Raw genomic sequence first — 26,856 nt, 5'->3', positions numbered from 1 at the left:
GAACCTGTAGACAATTTGCTTTATCTGAAAATATATGAGGCACCTGTGACCAAATAGACTTAACTTAATAGTGTTCCCAAATTGTGTGTGTGCACACATTTCATTCATTGTTATGTTTACAATAGTAATATTTATCAAAGAAATGAAGGAATGAAACAATGAGGATAAAATAGAATTCTTCAGTAATCTTCTCACTTTCAATTTCAACTTCCATGCTAACCTCAGTGCTCAGTATTTTTCTTTGATACTCTGCTTTCTCACTGCTTAAATCTAGAGGAGGGTGTGCTAGAATTGATTGGGACTCAATATATGCTCAGGGATCAAAAGATGTTAGTGCTGAATATGCACCTTCTTCTACAATATTTTACTATCTTAATTGCTTCCTGAGTCCCTCTTTAATAAGTTCAGTGGATTATTCTTACTTTATTCCCTAACACCTAACACAGGATGTGGCACAAATTAAGTGCTCAGTAAATGCAGTAAGTCATGAACAATTTGTCCAGTTCAATGACATAATTGGTATGGGTACCTAGGTGAAGGCACAAGACTAATGGGAATATTATGTGGAAATATGAATAATGGGATCTTGAAATTTGCCATTGAATTTTAGTTATTTCTATTTAGTGTTAAGAGGGTTCTTGACATAGGAATCTTGTCTATTGTTCACTATAAATTACGTCTAAGATTCTTCTGCTTTCCAAATAAATTAATTTAATTCCTCCAGTTTCATGATGAGAACATTTTATGAAGAATCTGGCTTAACAGTGATGACAACCTTAAGTATGAAGCTAAGAGCCTACACTTGCTTAGCATTTTAATAACAATGTCATCTTCTCTACAGTTGTCCAGTGATCCATGCCCATCATAAGCTCTGAGAATGCGAGCTCTGTCATGCTCTGCACTAGTTAAGACAACTACTTAACTTAGGTGGATAAAGAACTTGGCTCTTTGCAGAAAGAAGGCAGTGTGTGAAGGAGAAGTCTGTTTCCTTATTTGGCATTAGAATAAGATGCTTCCTTACCCCCAATTTGACTTGTGATTTTCTATGATTATCCCTAATCTAAGCAATCCCTTTAATTCCAGGGCTTTCTGACTCCATCTAGACCAATGGCAGAGATAAAAGTGGGCCCCAAATGGTTTTACCATCCTCCTCCCTCATCTAAAAGGCAGACTTGGGATCATGTAGATTTGAGTTGGTTTATCCATCCTCTGCTTCTCAGAGTTTGAGCACAAAAGAATCACAGTCAGTAGAAAGGGAACAGATAGATTATCAGTCTGGTGGTAATTGTTTGAAAACTTTTGCCATCAAATGAACTGCCCAAGGCAAGTCTCTTAAGCAGTTTAACCTTAATTGCCTTCCTTTAGTCTTTTTTTGAGAGGTTATTATTGCAACATTTTCCCTTCTAAAACATTGTTCCTACCAGGGGATATTTTGGAGTCTCTCTGCTATATAGAATGAGATGCTCAACATTTTTCCCCCTCACGAAACACTGCCATGTTACATTTAGGCAAAAAAAGAAAAAAAGAAACTCGAAACAGTCTTCAAGATTTTTCCTTTTCTTATGATTTTTTCCCACGTAATTATATGCATTTTTCTATTTAGCTTCATTCGTTACCGAAGTTCGTGCCTCTCTATCTAGGCACTCACTGCTCCTAATATTTTGGCCTGTCAAATCTCCCAGAGCAGATGGTCCCTTCAGGAAAGCCCTGGAAAGTACTGGGTGTCTGGTTCTGTCTGGTCCCTCCCTCCCTCTTGGGGTCTCAGATGACAAGTCAACAAACCAGTTTCCTCCTCTTAGAGGTCACGGATCCAGTGGCTGCAGGGTTTGGTTCCAGGGACTGCAGAGACCCTTGCGGTTGGGTCTAGTAGCAGCTACCCTTTTCCGCAGCAAGCCCTGGTCCTGGGATGAGTGACATCCCGTTTGTCCAATCAGAGACGCGGCTTTCTCTCTAGCGCCCGCCCCACTTTCCTTGCCGCTCCAATAACCTCTCTAAAAGGCCCGGCTTGTGCTGTCAAGTAGCTGGGGCGGGCTCGGCAGAGGCGAGGAGGGGCGCCGGGTGGGGAGATGCGCTCCCAGGTGTTTGCGGCGGAAGTGGGAAACCTGTAGGTTATGGTCCAGCTGTGCCGCGCCGAGGCGAGCAGAAGCAGGGAACAGGTAGGAGGCAGGACTTTCCCTTCTTCGCAGAGAGAATAAAGAATGCGTATTTTCCTGCGGCTGTTGCCTCCCTTCCCCTTCCCCCAGCCCCGCCCCGCCCTCGTCACCCCCAGATCTCCTGCGGTCTCCGCAGCTCTCGTGGAGAAGGACGGCAGGAAGGGCTGGGTGGAGGGAGCGTAGTACCGGGAAGGAGTGGGTGTGGGCTGCGGGAGCCCGGGGTGACGGGCAGGGCAGGCGGCAGTGCCTTGGGAAAGGGGACCGACCGAGCCCCCGTCTCCTCTCGTCAACTTTCCTCTCAGAGGCTGCGGCCGACACCGCGGGCGATGCGCCCAAGAGGTGCCAAGTCGACCGGGCGGGGGAGGCTCTGGGGGAGCAGACATGTCAGCAGCCGGTAACCCAGGTCTTCCTAAACTGAGACGAGCTTCTGCTCCTCCCCACGCCTGTCCTCGCCCGCTCGTTTCCTCTCTCCTACCTTGCCTCCAGACTAGCGCAACCCTGAAAAACTGGGAATGGTTGCGCTGAGAGGAAAAGGGACTTGTTTTCTCCCTGGCCCTTGGGGAGTGGGGGGTTGGGGGAAAAAACCTGCAACTCGAGGGGCATTTTCCAATTAATTACGTCTCTATTGAGAAGACATCAGTCCTTCTCCCCTCTCTGCTGCAGACTGGAGGAGGGGAGAGGCAGGGAAGGCTTAGCCTCTTCTCTCCTAGCGTGGCGTTGTCTATCCTAGTTTCTAAAAGATGGGTTTATCCTGGGAGATTCCCAGAGAGTTAAGTAATTGTGCCAGGATGGGCTCCCAGGGGCTGCAAGGCAGCCTCCCTGGGTGACCACATCTGGGTAGTAGGTGTTGGCCCGATGCCGGTTCTTGCTAGAGTCAGATTGCTGGAATCAGTAAGCAGAAGAATTGCAGAGAAATTGGACCCTGCATCACTCTTGGTGGGTCTGATGACACCCTGCTTTGAAAATTACTCAAACATTCGGGTGATGGGAAGAAGGAAGATGGGAGAAGCTGTAACCTCTTGTTATTTATTCGTGCCACATCCAGCATGGGCATTAGTACATATACTTGTGTATGCATATCTCCAAGGTGGAGCTATATATAGCTCCTGCACACCCAGCCCTGTTTGCCTGCTGCTGAGCAGGCTGGCTTGGCCTTCTGAAGCAATCTGGAAACACTGAGTGGGAGGGGAAAGAGGAATCAAATTCTCCATTGGGGGAAAAGCCAGAGAAGATGCACTCAGACTGAGGAAACCGTGCATGAAATAATATTTTTGTGTTGCCCATGAAGATAAATATTTCCAAATATTATTTTGAATACATTCTTGGAGTGCTGTTTGATCTTCATCCATTTCCCTGCATTTTTCAGCTTCACAGTGTAGCTTATCAGCATGAAATGTAGCATACATATCAAATGAATATGAATCATATCTGGGATGCTTGTGCCTGTATGTTGATTGTTTGATGGTAAATTTATTTGGTAAGTTGCAGTTGACAGTATTTGGGAATCTGGGGGAATTGATCCACCCATTTTATAGGATATAAAACTAAGGGACCTTTTGAACCTCAGAAGGTAATTTTGATATATTTTTTGTACAAATTTTACTTCTAGATATGATATTTAAACTTGTGCTGCTGTTTTATATCATATCTATTTGCACTACATGGGCTTTCTTTGCATTTATTTCCCCATTGCCTAGAATTATTTAATTTTGGTGATAGCCTTTCCATTTTCTTAGATGAGAAAACTAAGATTTTGAGGACAGAAGTAATTTGTTTAAGATCTTCCCCAAATCCACTATTTCAACCCTAATATTCGAAAACCTACTGTGAATTAATTGCATAGCAGTTTGCCATCAAATAGAACACTTCAGTGTCCCATGGCTTTTGGTCCTGGTAACAAAACTTGGTATCACTAACAGTATAGGCCAAGGTTGGACGGGAGGGGATATTGGCGGGAGAATGGATACGCAGATATGTGTAGCTGAGTCCCTTTGCTGTCCTACCTGAAACTATCACAGCATTGTTAATCAGCTACACTCCAATATGAGATAAAAAGTTAAAGAAAAAACAGTATAGGCCAAGGTTATTCAGCTATTCAGACACTCTCATTCTTTTGGTTTAATTATTTATTATTTGTATGTCTGATTTGTCTTCTAATTAGGCAGTATGTACTTTGTAGAAAAAAACCATAACCCATATTTGTGTATACATCAAAATGAACACAGCTCTAAGGAGGCTCAAAGATTCTTACTGAGGAAATATCATCATAAGGAATTGTTTGGATGAATGCAGCAGTGGTTTGGGGTAATCTATTAATTGATAAAAGGCTCTGTATTGGGAACTAATTTTGGAAACTTCTTTGGCTCCATTATTCTTTCCATGGGGAGGAATGAATGACATGAGGCGTTTCTATATCCTTCCACAGAATGATTCTAATTTCCAGTAGAGGTTCTGAAGATGTACACATTATTCTATAGATCCTCTGATATCTTCTTCCTCTTGAGACAAAGTTGAAAAATAGATAATCCATATTTCTCCATGCAAAACATGTCATCCCACATGCCTTATTAAAAAAGAGATCAACAAGGTCCATCCATTTCTAATGATAAATTGACCATGGTCTGTGTCATATCTAGAACTTATCCTCTCTGTCATCAGCAAGTCCTTCCTCAAGTCCAGTCTTCATTTTTCTTTTAGTGGTGCATTCATTTTATTCCCTTTTAATCTGCCTTTTCTGCCATATTGTCCATCTCCTCCTTGAAATTGAGACAATAGCTACTAGAAGAAGACATACTGTTTATAGTAATGATAATGTACTTAGAGAAAACAATTTTTTTTTTTTTTTTGCCTTTCTGCCATCAATAATCATCATCCTTAAACTAGCTTTTAGTAAAGGATACTGCAGTTGTCTAGGCTTTTCTGATTTGTGATCAGTTTTTTTTTCTTTTGTCTACTTCCAGATGCCCACCATCTATTCAGTAATTAATTTCATTTCTATTCTCAATCTAATTTGTATTCTTCTGTTTTCCTTAATACCAGTTTCATCTGTCATTGCATGGCTCCATTAGTGCAGTTATCAAATATCCCTGTGTATAAGTTTCTCTGCTTAAATCTGAGATGCCAAATATTATTATTGATATGATGTATTTTTAATGTTTCTTATTGATTCAACTCTGCTTTGAATCTTTCACTGTGCTTTTACTTTGTATCTTAAAGAGCACTGGCTTTGAAGCAAGAATACTTCAAAGTGGGTTCTGATTCTTAGAACAGGACATACCAGTTGTACGAACTTGGAAATATAGCAGGTGGAGGATGGGGCATTATTTCACTGTAGTTGTCTGAATGACTTACTGTATAAAATTATATTTGAAAGAATATCCATTTACTATTAAATTTAAATGTTAAATTATAGCTTTTTATAGTTATAAAGAAATACAGGATCATTCAAGAAAAATTGGAAATAAAAGGTAGTTCCATCATGCACACAGATCTACTATCAACCTCCTAGTTTTATTTTTATGAATATGCATATGTATTTTAAATTTACAGGTCTGAATTTACAGTGAATATGCATTTTGGCATTCAGCTTTTTTCTAGCATAATACACACCATAAATATTCATTTATTTCATTTAATATTCTTACTAACCATGTTCTTTTATGGCTGCCAGTTTTTTTGTAACAAAGCCTTTAGATAGTTTCCAGTTTTTCACACTTGCGGAAATGAACATAGATACTCATTACCTTTCAGATCATTTCTTTACTATAACTTCTTAGATGTTATTGGATCAAATGTATAAATATTTCCAGACTCCTAATGCTAATAACCAAATTGCTCTTACAAAAAAAAAATGTGCACAAATTGATACTCAGTTTAAACTGATTGGCCATAATTGCATTAACACTTGGCATTATGGTTAAAACAACTGTGACTATTTTGGAGTCAAAATTATATATCTAGTCATTCTTTGAGTTGTGTCTCTATGATTTTGAATGAGTTTGACATATTTTCATTTCTCAAACCTTTATCTTCTCTTTGTATTTCTTTATTTGTGGATTTTACTTGACTATTTCTCTATTGGGGTATTCATAGTTTCTTCATATAATAACAAGTCTGTTATATACTTGTGAAATTTTTCCTCACCCTGTTTTTTTTTTCCCTTTTTTTATGTTGAACATATAGAAATTTGTAACCCTACTGTAGTTTAATCTATAAATCTATTTGCAGTGATATTTTTCATTGCTTTAAGGCCCATAAAACTTTCTGCTACCTGCAAAGAATTGAATATAACAACATGCATTTGACAGTGCTTTTGCTGAACTTTTTTCCATCTTTGAAGTGGGATTTGGCTTATGTATATCATGTATCTCTGTGTGAAATGGCTCTTGGGGATGTTTAAAATACACTCACAGTCTATTGAGATCCCATTATTATTTATGTGGCTTTCCCATGAAGTGAATAGTACCTTAATTCTTTCTGAGCTACTGTTGTCCATTTCAAAAGTGCCACAGGGCAGAATGTACTATGGAAGATATTAATGACCAGGTTACTCAGCCAGAGAAGGGCACATTGTTTGCACAATTATCTGAATGACTCAGACACTAAATCTGCTTTTGCCAGGATTATCCAGATGGTCCTTAATTCACTGGATAATTGCTCACCCCTGTACTTGATTTCGATGATGTAGACTTGACTGTGTCATTGCTTTTCCTGCGTTCTTTTGTTTGTTGCTGTTCTATAAGTGCTTCGGGTTTGTCACATTCATTTCTTTTCCTCAGAGGCATTTTCTAAGGTCCTTGAGAGCACACATTTTAGAATTATTCAGAGCCTTACTTGAGACCTAGCTCAGCCACTTAAACACTGTGTGATTCAGGGCAATTTACTTAATTTCTTTAAACCTTTGTTTCCTGTGTAGGAAATGAGGATATTCTGAGGATGTTCAGTTCAGACCCCCTACTTCAGTCCCACTCTCCTGTAGTCTTTTTGAGCAAATTCTCTGCGCTACTATCAGTTATCTTTCTGAAACCAATCTCAACAGGTACCTCCTCTGCTGAAAATTTTTTTTTTCATTTATTTTTATTAGTTGGAGGCTAATTACTTTACAACATTGTAGTGGTTTTTGTCATACATTGACATGAATTAGCCATGGATTTACATGTATTCCCCATCCCGGTTCCCCCTCCCACCTCCCTCTCCACCCGATCCCTCTGGGTCTTCCCAGTGCACCAGGCCCGAGCACTTGTCTCGTGCATCCAACCTGGGGCTGGTGATCTGTTTCACCCTAGATATTATACATGTTTTGATGCTGTTCTCTTGAAACATCCACCCTCGCCTTCTCCCACAGAGTCCGAAAGTCTGTTCTATACATCTGTGTCTCTTTTTCTGTTTTGCATATGGGGTTATCGTTACTATCTTTCTAAATTCCATATATATGTGTTAGTATACTGTAATGGTCTTTATCTTTCTGGCTTACTTCAGTCTGTATAATGGGCTCCAGTTTCATCCATCTCATTAGAACTGATTCAAATGAATTCTTTTTAATGGCTGAGTAATATTCCATGGTGTATATGTACCACAGCTTCTTTATCCATTTGTCCGCTGCTGGGCACCTAGGTTGCTTCCATGTCCTGGCTATTATAAACAGTGCTGTGATGAACATTGGGGTGCACATGTCTCTTTCAGATCTGGTTTCCTTGGTGTGTATGCCCAGAAGTGGGATTGCTGGGTCATATGGCAGTTCTATTTCCAGTTTTTTAAGAAATCTCCACACTGTTCTCCATAGTGGCTGTACTAGTTTGCATTCCCACCAACAGTGTAAGAGGGTTCCCTTTCCTCCACACCCTCTCCAGCATTTATTGCTTGTAGACTTCTGGATAGCAGCCATCCTGACTGTGAAAAGTTTTTGATAGAGTTTTTTCTCTCTCTTTCTTAAATAACAAACTGCCTGAAATTCTTTAAGTCTTTTTCTTAATTAAGGACCTAATGTCCTTTATTAAGTGGTTCTTGTTTACTTCTCTAAATTCATTTCCTCATCTTTCCAGTTTCTTCCATCTCCAGTATTCCACAGTGCCAATCATATTAAACTTTTTGCATTTCCCCTTATTTATTATATTCTTCCTCTATTTTCCCAAACTCCACTTCCCCTCCATATTCTATTTCCAGCCAGACATTTCGGTCTCCTTGTCTGCCATGTAGTTGGTCTGCCTCACCTCTTTAAGGCTCAAGTCAGCTGCCACCATCTTAAAGAAGACTTTCCAAAATTTCCAGGCTAAGTTTTAACTCTTATTCAGTGCATTCATAACAACCTGTGGGTATCCTAACCATAGCACTTACAATACTGTATTATAACTGACTATTTACTTGCTTGTTACCCCTATTGTAAACCCTTGAGGACAAGGCCAATGCCTTTTTCTTGTTTGGACCCAGTGAAGACACTGATGTATATTTCTGAAGAAATGAATTTGAAGAAGGTTAAGCCTAAGCACCTTTTAAAGATGTCAGAAGATTATGGATTTATATCTCTACATTGGAAATAAGAAATAAAACTAGAAGCTATGTCAATATTCTTAATTTTTCAGTGATTGCTGTGTTTGTTGTATTATACAGCAAGACAGACACAAAGAACCTTTTAATAAGTAATTTGTCAAGATAGGGCTTCCCTGATGGCTCAGTTGGTAAAGAATCCACCTGCAATGCAGGAGACCAGGGTTTGATGCCTGGGTTGGAAAGATCTGGAGAAAGAATAGGCTACCCACTCCAGTATTCTTGGGCTTCCCTTGTGGCTCAGCTGGTAAAGAATCTGCCTAAAATGCAGGAGACCTGGGTTCAATCCCTGGATTGGGAAGATCCCCTGAAGAAGGGAAAGGCTACCCACTCCACTATTCTGGCCTAGAGAATTCCGTGGACTGTATAGCCCATGGGTTCACAAAGAGTTGGACATGACAGAGCAACTTTCACTCAATTGCTTGTCAAGATAAGGCCTGCTTAGGACATTGAATAACTAACAAATTCTAAACCAGTAGGTAATTCTTAATTCTCCATTTTAGAAGAAAGAATAAATGTATAGTTACATGGATAATGTAGATATATAAGTTTAGCTGTGTTTGAACTAAATACTGGTGAATCGAATGCTCTTTCTCTTCATTTAATAAAATCCTTTGATTGGTATGGACTCTGGAAGTTCATAAAGCATCAGTTCAGTTCAGTTCAGTTGCTCAGTCATGTCCAACTCTTTGTGACCCCATGGGCTGCAGCACTCCAAGCTTCCCTGTCCATCACCAACTCCCAGAGCTTTTTCTAACTCATGTCCATCAGGTTGTTGATGCCATCCAACCATCTCATCCTCTGCCATCCCCTTCCCCTCCTGCTTTCATCTTTCCCAGCATCGGGGTCTTTTCTAGTGAGTCCGTTCTTCTCATCAGCTGGCCAAAGTATTGGAGTTTCAGTTTCAACATCAGTCCTTCCCATGAATATTCAGGACTGATTTCCTTTAGGATAGAATGGTTGGATCTCCTTGCAGTCCAAGGGACTCTCAAGAGTCTTCTCCAACACCACAGATCAAAAGAATCAATTCTTTGGCACTCAGCTTTCTTTATAGTCCAACTCTCACATCCATACATGACTACTGGAAAAACCATACCTTTGACTAGATAGAACTTTGTTGGCAAAGTAATGTCTCTGCTTTTTAATATGCTATCTAGACTGATCATAGCTTTCCTTCCAAGGAGTGAGTATATTTTAATTTTTTTTTTTGAGTATATTTTAATTTCATGGCTGCAGTCACCATCTGCAGTGATTTTGGAGCCCCCAAAATAAAGTCTCTCACTGTTTCCAATGTTTCTCCCTCTATATGCCATGAAGTGAGGGGACCAGATGCCATGATCTTAGTTTTCTGAATGTTAAGTTATAAGCTAACTTTTTCACTCTCCCTTTCATTTTCATCAAGAAGCTCTTTAGTTCTTCTTCACTTTTTGCCAACGGTGGTGTCATGTGCATATCTGAGGTTATTGATATTTCTCCCAACAATCTTGATTCCAACTTGTGCTTCATCCAGTCCAACATTTCGAATGGTGCACTCTGCATATAAGTTAAATAAGCAGGGTGACAATATACAGCCTTGACATACTCCTTTCCCAATTAGTAGCCAGTCTGTTGTTCCATGTCCAGTTCTAACTGTTGCTTCTTGACCTGCATACAGATTTCTCAAGAGGCAGGTCAGATGGTCTGGTATTCCTATCTCTTGAAGAGTTTTCCACAGTTTGTTGTGACCCACACAGTCAACAGTGAAAGTTTTGGTATAGTCAATGAAGCAGAAGTAGATGTTTTTCTGTAACTCTCGCTTTTTTGATGATCCAAGAAATGCTGGCAATTTGATCTCTGGTTCCTCTGCCTTTTCTAAATTCAGTTTGTACATCTGGAAGTTCATGGTTCATGTACAGTTTTAAGCCTGGTTTGGAGAATTTTGAGCATTACTTTGCTAGCATGTGAGGTGAGTGCAATTGTGCGGTAGTTTGAGCATTCTTGGGATTGCCTTTCTTTGGGATTGGAATGAAAACTGACCTTTTCCAGTCCTGTGGGCACTGCCGAGGTTTCCAAATTTGCTAGTATATTGAGTGCAGTACTTTCACAGCATCATCTTTCAGGATTTGAAATAGCTCAACTGGAATTCCATCACCTTCCCTAGCTTTGTTCATAGTGATGCTTCCTAAGGCCCCCTCAACTTTGCATTCCAGGATATCTGGCTCTATGTGAGTGATCACACCATCGTGGCTATCTGGGTTGTGAAGATCTTTTCGGTATAGTTCTTCTGTGTATTATTGCCACCTCTTAATATCTTCTGCTTCTGTTAGGTCCATACCATTTCTGTTCTTTATTATGCCCATCTTTGCATGAAATATCCCTTTGATATCTCTAATTTTCTTGAAGAGCTCTCTAGTCTTTCCCATTCTATTGTTTTCTTCAATTTCATAACATGGATTACTGAGGAAGGCTTTCTTCTCTCTCTTTGCTATTCTTTGGAACTCTGAATTCAAATAAGTATATCTTTCCTTTTCTCCTTTGTTTTTCAAATCTCTTTGATTCATCACATCTGGTGATGTCCACATGTAGAGTCTTCTCTTGTGTGGTTGGAAAAGGATGTTTGCTATGATCAGTGCATTCTCTTGGCAAAACTCTATTATACATTGACCTGCTTCATTTTGTACTCCAAGGCCAAATTTGCCTGTTACTCCACATATCTCTTGACTTCCTACTTTTGCATTCCAGTCCCCTATAATGAAAAGGACATCTTTTTGGGGTGTTAGCTGTAGAAAGTCTTGTAGATCCTCATAGAACCATTCACCTCCAACTTCTTCAGCATTACTGGTTGGGGCACAGACTTGGATTACTCTGATATTGAATGGTTTGCCTTGGAAATGAACAGAGATCGTTCTGTTGTTTTTGAGATTTCATCCAAGTACTACATTTTGGACTCTTGTTGACTATGATGGCTACTCCATTTCTTCTGGGGGATTCTTGCTGACAGTAGTATATATAATGGTCATCTGAGTTAACTTCACCCATTCCAGTCCATTTTAGTTCACTGAATCCTAAAATGTCAGTGTTCACTCTCGCCGTCTCCTGTTTCACCACTTCCAATTTGCCTTGATTCATCGACCTAACATTCCAGGTTCCTATGCAATACTGCTCTTTACAGCATTGGGCTTTACTTCCATCACCAGTCACATCCACGACTGGGTGTTGTTTTTTCATTGGTTCTGTCTCTTTATTCTTTCTGAAGTTATTTCTCCACTGATTTCCAGTAGCATATTGGGCACCTACCAACCTGGGGAGTTCATCTTTCAGTGATGTAATGCATAACCTTGTTTGATCCTTTGCAACAATTCTGAAACTTAGATTGTAAAGTATGGTAATTCATTTATACAGATGAAGAGACAAGCTCAGAGAAATAAGTAATTTGTCTAAGGTCATGTTAGGAGCAAATCTGGACAAGGGGTAAGGTAATCTTATTCATGTTTACATGTTTGTTTTATCATGCTAGTCAGAACATCTCACGGAGAGGTGTGGACCATGATTTTGTCCAAGTCAAGGACATTGGTCTTGATTGATATTAATAATCCACTGAGAGTCCTGAACAATTCAGTAAAAATTCACTTCACTAATATTTATATATAATTGTTACATCATTTTTTAATAACCTGAGAGGTGACACCTGACAGTGATTTTTTTCAACATATTATAAGATCTTGTATTTGTTTAATTGATTGATCATTTAGAATACACACACATGTGCACACACATTTTTTAAATATACATATATATATATATATATATGTATTTATGTGTTTAAAACTTCAAAGTGTATTCCTTTTTATTTTTGATGACAAGTATGACAAACTTTCTCTTATTTTTTTACTAGAATATTAAAATGCTTTTTCTAGATATTGTTAATGAAGTAGACCATATCCAACTTTTATGTTTGGCTTAGCATATATGCTATACAATCTTGGAGAATCAGATGAGTCATATATGTTTTTCAGAAATAGTACAAGGAATGAAACATTTTTATGAAAAATGAATGGTTGCTTACCTAGAGCACTCATCTAGCTTAATTTAAAGACTGAAAATACTGAAGTATGGGACAGCTTTTCTATTTGGTTATGCAGTGACTTCTGTATAATCACACTTCAGTTATTAACAATGACCATTTTGAGTGCTCAGTCTGTGCTGGGCATTGTTTTAGATGTGTGGCATGTGATATCTCATAACTTAGTGAAACCCATGAGATGGATTTTACTTCTATTTTTTAACCATTTATAGATGAGAAAAATAGATATATTAAAAAAAACTAATGATTAGAGAAGCTAGAATTCACATCCAGGTTAACTAACTCCTAAACCTAGATTATTCATCTGTGTGCTATTCTGCCTCTCCTAGATATCTGGTTTTAGTATTTTAATTAGTCACAGTTTAAATTTCCTCCATTTTAGGTGACCTTATATCCCTAGACTGTCACATGAATTTGACATCAACACAACAGATTAAGCCATTATGAATTGATATATGTTTTATTTATGGATATCTCATAAACAATATGGTATTCTACTGATGTGATTTACATGGGGAAATTTTCAAAACATAAATTAAGCAATTATAATATTCTATTTAAAAATTCATTATTTTAACTTATTACTAAGTATCAGAATTTTTTCTGTGTTTTTCAGGCCTACTTTTCTTCCTAACATTATAAACCATAAGCAGTAATTCTATCCTAAGACATCTAATCTGATAGTATTTAATTGTCATGGTTACTAGTACAGATTTGCTATCTGTAACAGGCAAGATTGTCTACTGAGGTAATATAAACAATATTTGAAACGTTCTAGTTTGAAACTCAACTATTTAATGTAACAAATTTATATCAGGTGAAAATCCCTTTGCATATTATTTTTATGCATTAAACACAATATATTTTAACTAAAAATCTTTTAAAAATCTACTGGTTTGATTTACTATATTTTTCTTTTAGCTTTCATACCAACTCTTTTGGTGCTAGAAAATTAACTCACTTTTTTCTCCTGCAAAATTATTTGCAATGACAATGAAACTAAGGCATCTACTTTTAATGAAACATTGCATTGCTTTTATTAAAAAAAAGAAAAAATTTGGATAGTGTAACAGAAATATAGAAAAATACACAGAAAAAGAGTCATGAAATCAAGATTCAGTTCTGAATAAAGAACTTTGTCAGTACCCAACACCCCCTCTTCCAGCAATTATTACCACCTTGTTCTTCCACAAAAGTAATCACCAATTCTGACTTCAAGACCATAGAATTGTTTTGCCTGTTTTTGAAATTTGTATAGACAGAATCATACCATATGTGACTTTTTTGTATCAGATTTCTTTTGCTCAGTCTTTTTGTTGAGATATATCCATGTTTTGGATGTAATAATAATTCATTTTTATTGTTCTATAAAATTCCATTGTACTCCAACACCGACCTATCTGTTCTACCTGTTAGATGTCTAGGTTGTTTTCAGTTTTATGTGATAGCTTTCCTATAATCATACATTCTTTTACATGCCTATTGTAGTGCATGTATGTATATGCATTTTTGCTAAGATATACTTAAGAGAGTTGGACTGTGAAGAAAGCTGAGCACCGAAAAATTGATGCTTTTGAACTGTGGTGTTGGAGAAGACTCTTGAGAGTCCCTTGGACTGCAAGGAGATCCAACCAGTCCATCCTAAAGGAGATCAGTCCTGGGTGTTCATTGGAAGGACTGACGCTGAAGCTGAAACTCCAGTACTTTGGCCACCTGATGCGAAGAGTTGACTCATTGGAAAAGACCCTGATGCTGGGAGGGATTGGGGGCAGGAGGAGAAGGGGAGGACAGAGGATGAGATGGCTGGATGGCATCACCGACTCAACGGACATGAGTTGGAATAAACTCCGGGAGTTGGACAGGGAGGCCTGGCGTGCTGCAATTCATGAGGTCGCAAAGAGTCGGACATGACTGAACGACTGAACTGAACTGAATTGCACTGATACCTAAGATTAGTTTCCTGTGATTTTAGTTTTCAGTCTGTCTGCCCTCTGATGGAGAAGGGTAAGAGGCTTATGGAAGCTTCCTGATGGGAGAAACTGACTGAGGGGGAAATTGGGTCTTGTTCTGATGGACAGGGGCCATGTTCAGTAAATCTTTTATCCAATTTTATGTTGATGGATGGAACTGTGTTCCCTCCCTGTTACTTACCTGGGGCCAAACTATGGTGGAGGTAATGAAGATAATGGTGACCTCCTTCAAAAGGTCCCATGTGTGCACTTCTACACTCAGCACCCCAAACCCACAGCAGGCCATCACTGACCCACACCTCCGCCGGAGACTCCTGGACACTTACGGGTAAGTCTGAGTCAGTCTCTTGTGGGGTCACTGCTCCTTTCTCCTGGGTCCTGGGGCACACAAGTTTCTGTTTGTGCCCTCCAAGAGACTATTTCCCAGTCCTGTGTAAGTTCTGGCAGCTCTATGGTGGGGTTAATGGCGACCGCCTCCATGAAGTCTTATGCCATACCCAGGTCTGCTGCACCCAGAGCCCCTGCCCCTGTGGCAGTCCATTGCTGACCTGAACCTCCACAGGAAACACTCAAACACAGTTCTGTCTCAGTCTCTGTGGGGTCTCTGGGTCCTGGTGCACACAAGGTTTGTTTGAGCCCTCTGAGCATTTCTAGTGGGTATGGGGTTTGATTCTGAACGTGATTTTGCCCCTCCTACCATCTTTCTGGGGCTTCTCCTTTGTTCTTGGATGTGGGGTATCTCCTCACAGTTGCTTGAGTGCCACGAAACCGCTGCTCCAGTGCCTACCGTCTTGCTGGGGCCTCTCTGACCTTGGACACGGGGTATTTCCCCAAAGCCGCTTCTGCACCACACAGCCACCACACAGCCTGTGCCTCAACAGACTTTTTTTCCCCTAAGCTTCCCTTCTTTGTCTATCTGTTTTATGCACCAGCTTGGTGGCAGTCAGAAAGATCCAGCAAAGGAAACTCTAAAAAATCCAAGATGGATGGGTCATGGTGGAGAGTTCTGACAAAACGTGGGAGAAGGGAATGGCAAACCACTTCAGTATCCTTGCCTTGAGAACCTCATGAACAGTATGAAAAGGCAAAAAGATAGGACACTGAAAGATGGACACCCCAGGTCCATAGGTGCCCAATATGCTACTGGAAATCAGTGGAGAGATAACTCCAAAAAGAATAAAGAAATGGAGCCAAAGCAAAAACAATACCCAGTTGTGGATGTGACTGGTGATGGAAGTAAAGCCCAATGCTGTAAAGAGCAGTATTGCATAGGAACCTGGAATGTTAGGTCAATGAATCAAGGCAAATTGGAAGTGGTCAAACAGGGGATGACAAGAGTGAACACTGACATTTTAGGATTCAGTGAACTAAAATGGACTGGAATGGGTGAAGTTAACTCAGATGACCATTATATATACTACTGTCAGCAAGAATCCCCCAGAAGAAATGGAGTAGCCGTCATAGTCAACAAGAGTCCAAAATGCAGTACTTGGATGAAATCTCAAAAACAACAGAACGATCTCTGTTCATTTCCAAGGCAAACCATTCAATATCAGAGTAATCCAAGTCTGTGCCCCAACCAGTAATGCTGAAGAAGTTGGAGGTGAATGGTTCTATGAAGACCTATAAGACCTTCTAGAACTAACACCGAACAAAGATGTCCTTTTCATTATAGGGGACTGGAATGCAAAAGTAGGAAGTCAAGAGATATGTGGAGTAACAGGCAAATTTGGCCTTGGAGCATGAAGCAAAGCAGGTCAATGTATAATAGAGTTTTGCCAAGAGAATGCACTAATCATAGCAAACACCCTCTTCCAACAACGCAAGAGAAGACTCTACACATGAACATCACCAGATGGTCAATACCCAAATCAGATTGATTACATTCTTTGCAGCCAAAGATGGAGAAGCTCTATACAGTCAGCAAAAACAAGACCAGGAGCTGACTGTGGCACAGACCATGACTCCTTATTACCAAATTCAGGCTTAAATTGAAGAAAGCAGGGAAAACCACCATACCATTCAGGTATGACCTAAATCAAACCCCTTAGATTATACAGTGGAAGTGACAAATAGATTCAAGAGATTACATCTGATAGAGTGCTTGAAGAACTATGGACAGAGGTTTGTGACATTGTCAGGAGGCAGGGATCAAGACCATCCCCAAGGTAAAGAAATGCAAAAAGGCAAAATAGTTGTCTGAGGAGGCCTTACAAATAGCTATGAAAAGAAGAGAAGTGAAAGACAAAGGAGAAAAGGAAAGACATACCCATTTGAATGCAGAGTTCCAAAGAATAACAAGGAGAGAGAAGAAAGCCTTCATCAGTCAGTCAGTGATCCATGTAAAGAAAGTGAGGAAAACAATAGAATGGGAAAGACTAGAGAGTGCTGAAGATTTCATGTAAAGATGGGCACAATAAAGGACAAAAATGGTATAGACCTAACAGAAGCAGAAGAAATTTAGAGGTGGCAGGAATACACAGAAGAACTATACAAAAAAAATCTTCACGACCCAGATAATCATGATGGTTAGATCACCAACCCAGAGCCAAGTGGGCCTTAGGAAGCATCACTATGAGCAAAGCAGGTGGATGTTATGGAATTCCAGTTGAGCTATTTCAAATCCTAAAAGATGATGCTGTGAAAGTACTGCACTCAGTATGCCAGCAAATTTGGAAACCTCAGCAGTGGCCACAGGACTGGAAAGGTCAGTTTTCATTCCAATCCCAAAGAAAGGCAGTGCCAAGGAGTGCTCAAACCACTGCACAAGTGTACTTATTGCACATGCTAGCAAAGTAATGCTCAAAATTCTCCAAGCCAGGCTTCAACAGTATGTGAACTCTGAACTTCCAGATGTTCAAGCTAGATTTAGAAAATGTAAAGGAACAAGAGATCAAATTGCCAACATCTGTTGGATCATTGAAAAACCAAGAGAGTTCCAGAAAGACGTCTACATCTGCTTTACTGACTATGCCAAAGCCTTTGACTGTGTGGATCACAACAAACTGTGGAAATTCTTCAAGAGATGGGAATAGCAGACCACCTGACCTGGCTCTTGAGAAATCTGTATGCAGGTCAAGAAGCAACAGGTAGAACTGGACATGGAACAACAGACTGGTTACTAATTGGGAAAGGAGTATGTCAAGGCTGTATACTGTCACCCTGCTTATTTAACTTATATGCAGGGTACATCATGTTAAATGCTGGACTGGATGAAGTACAAGCTGGAAGCGAGATTGCCAGGAGAAATGTCAATAACCTCAGATAGGCAGATGACACCACCCTTATGGCAAAAAGCAAAGAAGAACTAAAAAGCCTCTTGATGGAAGTGAAAGAGGAGAGTGAAAAAGTTGCCTTAAAACTCAACATCAAGAAAACTAAGATCATGGCATCCGGTCCCATCACTTCATGGCAAATAGATGGGGAAACAATGGAAACAGTAGCAGACTTTATTTGGGGAACTCCAAGATCACTGCAGATGGTTAGTGTAGCCATGAAATTAAAAGACACTTACTCATTGGAAGAAATGTTATGACCAACCTAGACAGCATATTAAAAAGTGGAGACACTGCCAACAAAGGTCTGGCTAGTCAAAGCATTTATGCAGTAGTCATATATGGATGTTAGAGTTGGATTATAAAGAGAGATGAGTGATGAAAAATTGATGCTTTTGAACTGTGGTGTTGGAGAAGACTCTTGAGAGTCCCTTGCACTGCAGTGGTATCCAAACCAGTTCATCCTAGAGGAAATCAGTCCTGAATATTCACTGGAAGCACTGATGCTGAAGCTGAAAATCCAATACTTTGGCCACCTGATGAGAACTGACTCACTAGAAAAGATCCCGATGCTGGCAAAGATTGAAGGCAGGAGGAAAAGGGGATGATAGATGAGATGGCTGGATAGCATCACCGACTCAATGGGCGTGAGTATGAGTAAATTCTGGGTGTTGGCGATAGACAGGGAGGCCTGGTATGCTGCAGCCCATGGGGTCGCAAAGAGTTGGACATGACTCAGGGACTGAACTGAACCTAAGGTTAACTTGCTGAAACAATGACTAAGGCTTAGTAAAATTCCTAGATTTTCCCAAGGGTTTGAGCCAATTTCCAGTTCAACCTTTGGTGTGTGAGATTTCAAGTTACTCATTAGCTTTGCTTTCAGATGGTTTTAATAGTCTTTTTAACTTAAACTATTATAATAGGTGGGAATGTGTGGAGATGGATGTCTCATTATGGTTTCAATTTGCATTTTTCATTAATATGTTATTAAACACCTTTATATATATGTATATAGACTCCTTGAATATGGTGTTTTGGTTTTGTTGGTTTTTAGTCGCTAAGTCATGTCCGACTCTTTTAGACCCCATGGGCTGTAATCCTGTCAGACTTCTCTGTTTATGGGGTTTGCCAGGGAAAAATAGTGGAGTAGGTTGCAATTTTCTTTTCCAGGGGACCTTCCTTACTGAGTGATCGAACCTTTGTCTCCTGCATTGTCAGGCAGACTCTTTGCCACTGAGCCACCTGGGAAGGCAATAATGTTTTAGAGTACCATTCAAAGATTTTGTCCACTTTACTGTTACCTGTTTTTTTTATTTATTGATTCATAAGTGGCTCCTTATATTAGTATATTTTGAATTTGAGCGCTTCAAAAATATTTGCAAATATATTTTCCCTGGTGACTCAGATGGCAAAGAGTCTGAGAGACTCTTTCGAGAATAATTCATTCTCGAAATAATGAGTGTATTTTTTCTTATCCATTCTTTGTAACTTATTAAACATCTTAACTTATTATGCTGACTAAGAGCTCTATGGCAGCGCTGAGTAGAAATGGTGTTAATTGACTCATTCTTTATCTCATAAGAAAATTTCTCAAAAGCTCGTCTTTAAGTATCAGATTTTTAGTAGATAACTTTTGTCAGGCTAAGGAAGATCCCTCCTATTTTTAGTCATCAAAATGTAAAATATTTTTTAACTTTAAATGTATCCCAATGATCATATGAGTTTTATCTTGTTTGTTAAAGAAACAGATTATATTGGTTGATTTTCAAATGTTAAACTAGAATTCTCACCTGGAATAAATTTAACTTGTTCATGATGCATTTGTTACCTGCTATGTGCATTACTAGATTAGTGTTGATAATGTTTTATTATTTTTTTATTCTATTTTCAATTTTTGTAATATTATTTCATCATGCTTTGGTGTCAAATTTATGTTGGTTGGACTCATGAGATGAGATATATTACCTCTTTTTATTCTGGTAAGAGTTTGTGAAAGATACATTTTAATTTTCTGTAGAATCAACTAGTGAAGACATTTGGCACTAGAAATTTTTCTTTGGCAATATTTTAAACTAAAAGTTCAGTTACTTTATGTATTATGAAAAATTCAGTTACTTTATGTATATTCATATTTTCTATGTATTATTTAATCTTTTTTGTAACTTGGACTTGTCTAGGAGCTTGCCCACCTAAATTGTCAAATGTATTGAATATTGTCCTTAAAAATAATCTCATACTATCTTTTTAATATGTATATGATTTTTAATGATGATTCTCTTTCCATTCTTTTAAATCCACTGACAGAGCTGACTATTCTTAACATTTTGTGTATATTTTAAAGGATTTCAAAATGCATCGTATTATGTATAGTGCTCTATCACTTTTTTTATCTTGGCCAATTTTTATTTTCACACATTGTAGTGCTAACACATCTTTTTAGTATTTGCATGCTGTCCCTCTGCATGGAACACAGTTTATCTATGTCACCCTTATTGGATCTTTGCTTTATTTGTAATTATTTTTCAAAGAATGCCAGAAGAATACCATTCTACATGTACTTTTGTACATTCCTTAGAATACTTCACTAATACATTTGTAGAGTGAAATTTCTAGCAAAGAGTTACATCTTTTGTAGATTATTAGTATTTCCAAATTTTTCTTCAAAGACATTGTAGCAATTTATAATCTTAGTAACATGAAAAAGAATGTTTTCTCTTGCTCCCTCAAGGGAAGTGGCTCGGAAGGTAAAGAATCCTCCTGCAATGCAGGAGACCCAGGTTTATCCCTGGGTTGGAAAAATCCCTTGGAGTAGTGGGATGGCTACACTCCAATATTCTTGCCTGGAGAATTCCATGAGCAGAGAAAACTGGTGGGCCACAGTCAGTCTATGGTGTAGCAAAGAGTTGAACGTGACTGAGCAACTAACATTTTCGCTTTTTTTCATCCTCCCTTGTACTGAGTATTATCAATCTTTCAAATACTTTTAGAAGATATTTTTCTTTCTAAATGAAACCACTACTAAAAAAATAATATAAATGAATCGCAACTATGCACCAATGACATCATAAAATATAAATCTGATATTTCCCTATAGATTTTTTACTTTATACATAAAATATTTTTGGCTATTATTGGGATTGTAAAATATTTCAGTTAAATTTGTCACTAAGTTGTTTTTATAAAATTTAAGTGCTAAAAAACTCTCTTGCTTTCATTGTTTATTATAGCTTTTCAATATAGTATATGGCATGTCTGCTTGTGCAGGAAGGAATATAGTACTAGATGTTCAATAACATAGGTTTTTTTAAAATTGAGATATATTTATTACAGAAAACTCATCTTTTTTAAAATAAATTTTTATTGGAATATAGTTGATTTACAATGCTGTGTTAGTTTCCACTGTACAGCAAAGTGTGTCAGCTATACATATACATATATTCAGCCTTTTTTAGATCCCTTTTCCTTATGGGTCATTACTGAGTCTTGAGTAGAGTTCCCTCTGCTAACAGTAGGTCCTTTCAGCAGTTATCTATTTGATAGATAGTAGTATGTATATATCAATCTCAATCTCTCAATTTATCCCACCACTGTTTCCCCCAACTTGTAACCACAAGTTTGTTTTCTACATCTGTGACTCTAATATTGTTTTGTAATTTCATTTGACTATTTTTTTAGATTCCACATATAAGCAATATCATATGATAAAATTCATCTTTTAAAAGTATACAATCTTTTTTGTTGTTTTTATTGTACTCATTATCTGTGCAACCATCACCTTTACCAAATTCTAGAACAATTTCATCACTCCAAAATACAACCCTTAATTGTTCCTCCCATTTCCTAACCACTTAGTTAGGAAATAGTCTGTCCCTGACTTTGCCTATACTGGACATTTCATGAAATGGAATCATACAATGTGTCCTTTTCCAGCTGGCTTCCTTCACTAAGCATAATGCTTTCAAGATCCATCCATGTTTTAGCATATATCATTACTTTCTATTGCTGAATAATATTTCATGGTATGGATATACTGCATTTCATTTATTCATTTATCAATTGAAGGGCATTTAGGCTGTTCCCACTTTCTGGCTACAGTGAATAGTGGTGTCATGAATGTATGCATATACATTTTTGAATGAATATATATTTTTAGTTCTTTGGAGTATATACCTGAAAGTAGAATTGTAGGGTCATATGGTAGCTCTATTTTAACTCTGTACAAATTTTAAGTGTATTTATTTTTAATTGAAGGATAATTACTTTACAATATTATATTGATTTCTGGCATATATCAACATGAATTAGCCATAGGTATATGTAGACATAGATTTAAATCTAAATTCTGGAACTTAGTAGATATGTATTCCTGAGAAGTCTACTCAACTCTTACAACTCTGAGTGGCTTCATTTCCTAAATTGAGGAAAATACATATGAAAATAAGTTTACTATATTGCCTGTCATCTATTTTCTAGGTGTAATTTAAATGATTAAGCTAGTCAGGCAGGGCCTTTTCTTTTTCACTTGCCTAATTCTGGCCCTGTCAATGTTCCTTGTTCTTCAAGGGAAACAGTTTCCAGATATGAAAAAGGACTGTCTCCCATAAACGATCTATGAAGTTGAGCTAAAAATAGATCTTCTGCTCGAAGTGGAGAGAAATAATGTGATCAATACCTTTCCCTTCATTTATATTATGTATTATATTTATATTATGTATTTCCTTCATTTATATATATGTCAGTGGAAGAAAGAAGGGAGAGAGGGAGAGAGAACAGAAACACATCTCCTGTGTGGTGAGCTTTGTAGAATAAATAGCAGACTTTTCCTGCCTTCAAGAGGCTTATCATATAAGTGGGGAAAATGAAAAGATAAACCCAAATTGTGTGATGACTGCTTTTATACAAGTAGATTCAATGTTAATTGAATACTGTATGCCAGGGACGTTTACAACAGTAGGACTGGTTTAAGTAACTGAGAGAAATGTAATAAACGACAGAGTATATACTAGGTCTCCTGTGTTGGGCAGGCAGGTTCTTTACCACTAGTGCTACCTGGGAAGCCCATAAAGTAGCACAACGTATGGCCAAAGAGGAGAAAATAGTAGATCAAGAAAGCTCTGCTTTGTATTTTTCCCTAGAAGCAGTGGTTCCAAGAAAGACAGTGATTTAACCGAATATTTTAAAATGTGTTCTGAGAATTTAATGAAGTTAAAAGAAAATATTAGGTATGAGAGGACTTTGTAATTTCAAAAATGTGGAAATTAACTAGATTTGAAACAGCATGTCTAGATAATTGTTGATAAGAAATATTGCTACAAATTGGCAGGATTGTATTCTCCAAATCATCTTTTAAAATCTCTCATAATAACTTCATTTTAACTTCATTTTGCTATTAGTGTTCTATAAAAACTCCCTTTAAGTAATTAAGGAGAGAAAATTAAATATATGTCTTCTTCTCAATCTTTTCATAGGTTTTTCGAAAGCTAGATTTCTGCTAAGACATACATATCTTATAAAAAAGCCATATAAATTCATGGGAGTTCATAGAAGTTCATTGGACTTTGGATATCATTTAAGCCATGGCTGAGAATACCACCATGCTTATTTCATAAACACAGGTGGTTTCCTATTTGCATTATATAGTAGTCAATTATAGCATGACCAAATCACCGAAAACATTGTCTATTAGTACTGTGATTTTTAGGGATATTTGAAATAGAAGGTTTTTATAAAATGCTTCTATGTCTGACATCAACAGACTGAGAATTTTTAAATTCGTTTTTACTGTAGCAAAGCAACCAATTGTAAAGAGATTGCCATTACTATTAGTTTAAATGATTTTATTAGTCATAGTAAAAATGTGCTCAAAATGTTAATCCTTGTCATTTGAAAGTTTACAGTTGCAATAAAAATTCCTATATTTCTGGTAGTTCACTGATTGAATATTGAGAAGTCACAACAAATAACTGACATATAGCAAGTGTGCACAATTTATTTCTTTCTGTACTTTCTGTCTCCTTTTAGTGCTTCTGTTGTTCAAGGAAGTATTTTGCTTGAGTGTATGACAATATTGGCCTTTTTTGAATATGTGAAAATGTAATTTTTAAAGCCAGTTATTGTCTATTATTTGATTCATTAAAGCTTCTGCTCAGCTTTCATATCAGTTCAGTTCAGTTCAGCTGCCGTCATGTCTGACTCTTTGCTACCCAATGAACTGCATCGCACCAGGCTTCTCTGTTCATCACCAACTCCCGAAGCTTGCTCAAACTCATGTCCATTGAGTTGGTGATGCCATCCAACCATCTCATCCTCTGTCGTCCCCTTCTCATCCTTCCTTCAGCCTTCCAAGCATCAGGGTCTTTTTCAGTGAGTCAGTTCTTCGCATCAGGTGACCAAAGTATTGAAGCTTCAGCATCAGCATCAGTCCTTCCAATAAGTATTCAGGATTGATTTCCCTTAGAATAGACTTGTTGGATCTCCTTGCGTCCAAGGGACTCTCAAGAATCTTCTCCAACACCACAATTCAAAAGCATCAATTCTTTGATGCTTAGCCTTCTTTATGGTCCAACTCTCACATCCATACATGACTACTGGAAAAACCATAGCTTTGGCTAGATAGACATTTGTTGGCAAAGCAAGTAATGTCTCTGCTTTTTAATATGCTGTCTAGATTGGTCATAACTTTTCTTCTAAGGAGCAAGCATCTTTTAATTTCATGGCTGCAGTCACCATCTGCAGTGATTTTGGAGCCCCCCAAAATAAAGTCTGTCACTGTTTCCATTGTCTTCCCAACTATTTGCCATGAAGAGATGGGACTGGATGCCATGATCTTAGTTTACTGAATGTTGAGTTTTAAGCCAACTTTTTCACTCTCCTCTTCACTTTTATCAAGAGGCTATTTAGTTATTCTTCACTTTCTGCCATAAGGGTGGTGTCTTATGCATATCTGAGGTTATTGATATTTCTCTCGGCAGTCTTGATTCCAGCTTGTGCTTCAACCAGCCTCAAATTTCACATGATGTACTCATATTGTATATAAGTTAAATAAGCAGAGTGACAATATGCAGCCTTGGTGTACTCCTTTCTCAGCTTGGAATCAGTCTTTTGTTCGATGTCTGGTTCTAACTGTTGCTTTTTGACCTGCATACAGTTTTCTCAGGAGGCAGGTAAGGTGGTCTGCTATTTCCATCTCTTGAAGAATTTTCCATAGTTTGTTGTGATCCATACAATCAAGGGCTTTAGCGTAGTCAATAAAGCAGAAAGAAAGAAATGAAAGTGAAGTCGCTCAGTCATGTCCGACTCTACGACACCATGTACTGTAGCCTACCAGCCTCCTCCGTCCATGGGATTTTCCAGGCAAGACTACTGGAATGGGTTGCCATTTCCTTCTCCAGAGGATCTTCCCAACCCAGGGATTGAACTTGGGTCTCCCATGTTGTAGTCAGACGCTTTACCATCTGAACCACCAGAGTAGATGTTTTTTGGAATTCTCTTGCTTTTTCTATGATCCAACAGATGTTGGTAATTTGATCGCTGGCTCCTCTGCCTTTTCTAAATCCAGCTTGAACATCTGGAAGTTCTGGCTTTATGTACTGTTGAAGCCTGGCTTGGAGAATTTTGAGCATTACTTTGCTAGCTTGTGAGATGAGTGCAATTGTGTGATAGTTTGGATATTCTTTGGCATTGCCTTTCTTTCATTGGAATGAAAACTGACCTTTTGCAGTCCTGTGGCCACTGCTGAGGTTTCCAAATTGGCTGGCATATTGAGTGCAGCACTTTCACAACATCATCTTTTAGGATTTGAAATAGCTCAGCTGGAATTCCATCACCTCCACCAGCTCTATTCATAGTGATACTTCCCAAAGCAACTTTCATATACTTATCTGTTTATTCATTCTACACTTGCTCATGTTTGAGGTGTGGTAAATGCTGTAGATGATGAATAGTAATAAAAATATATATCAGATCATAATTTTTCTTAAAAGTTCTTTAGTAATGGACTTCAGACTGAATTCTGAGCAAAAACAATATCTATTTTTAATAGTATCTGATGCTTTAATGAGATAGAAAGCTTTGCTTGTGTCTGCATTGTATATCTGTCAAACATCTGCTGATTTTTTAAAGATTATTCTGTTCCACTCCATTCAGGAAGCTTCTCCTAGCTTGACTTCTCCCAATTGGATTGACACCTTCCTTTTTATGCCTCCAGGTAACTTTTACAAAGTTCTTCCATAACCCCTTCAGCATTAGTGCTTACAACTATGTTTCCTTTTCTTAACTTGACTGTACGTCATTAAAAAAAAACTTAAGTTCCTAGAAAATTGCCTCTCATATGTAGGGATACTCAACACTCCATGTATGTCTGTCTGTCTTTTTTGAGGCAAGTATTTTAGAAATGTTATTTCATAATAATGTTCCATACTCTGAAAATGCCACAGAGAAACCATCAATTTATTAGCAGATGCCAGAAAACAGGATTTTCTCCATAGTTGTAGATAATTATAGTCCTACAATTGTCCTACAACTGATGTACTATAGGTTCGTGGTTCTCAGACTTTAGAGTTCACAAGAATTACCTGAGATTATTTGTTAAAAATGAGGAGTCCTGTCCTCCAACCTACAGAATCTGGTTCATTAAATCTGGAATATAATACAGAAGCCTACAATTCTAATAGAAACTCTGGTGTTTCTCAAACATTTGAGATATAAAAAATTTGGTAACCTAGATGGAGCAAATGCTTGTACCCCAGTAATATCTACATATAAATAGACACAGACACACACACACACACACAGAGAAACCTGTTTGGATTGTGCCTAAATGATTGTTTTTAAATAACCTCACATCATCACAA

The 26,856-nt window shown here is 38.1% G+C and overlaps 1 protein-coding gene across 3 annotated transcripts in view; it reads left to right on the top strand.

Moving 5' to 3' along the window:
* Nucleotides 1–2,010: 2,010 nt before the first annotated feature.
* The window catches only part of CNTN1 (contactin 1), a 389,716-nt gene continuing 364,870 nt past the window's right edge, over nucleotides 2,011–26,856 (top strand). For 2 of the 3 annotated variants that reach the window (XM_070454566.1, XM_070454567.1), the window contains exon 1: nucleotides 2,013–2,156. The gene's annotated coding sequence lies outside the window, so the exon portion shown is untranslated. Of the gene's footprint in view, nucleotides 2,157–26,856 lie in introns of all 3 variants that reach the window. The other variant, XM_070454568.1, reaches the window with a different exon arrangement.

This window comes from Odocoileus virginianus, chromosome 24 (assembly GCF_023699985.2).
Source record: "Odocoileus virginianus isolate 20LAN1187 ecotype Illinois chromosome 24, Ovbor_1.2, whole genome shotgun sequence".
Classification (NCBI taxonomy): Eukaryota; Metazoa; Chordata; class Mammalia; order Artiodactyla; family Cervidae; genus Odocoileus; species Odocoileus virginianus.
Note: the sequence above shows the minus strand (reverse complement) of the source record. Positions and strands in the feature narration are given on the sequence as shown.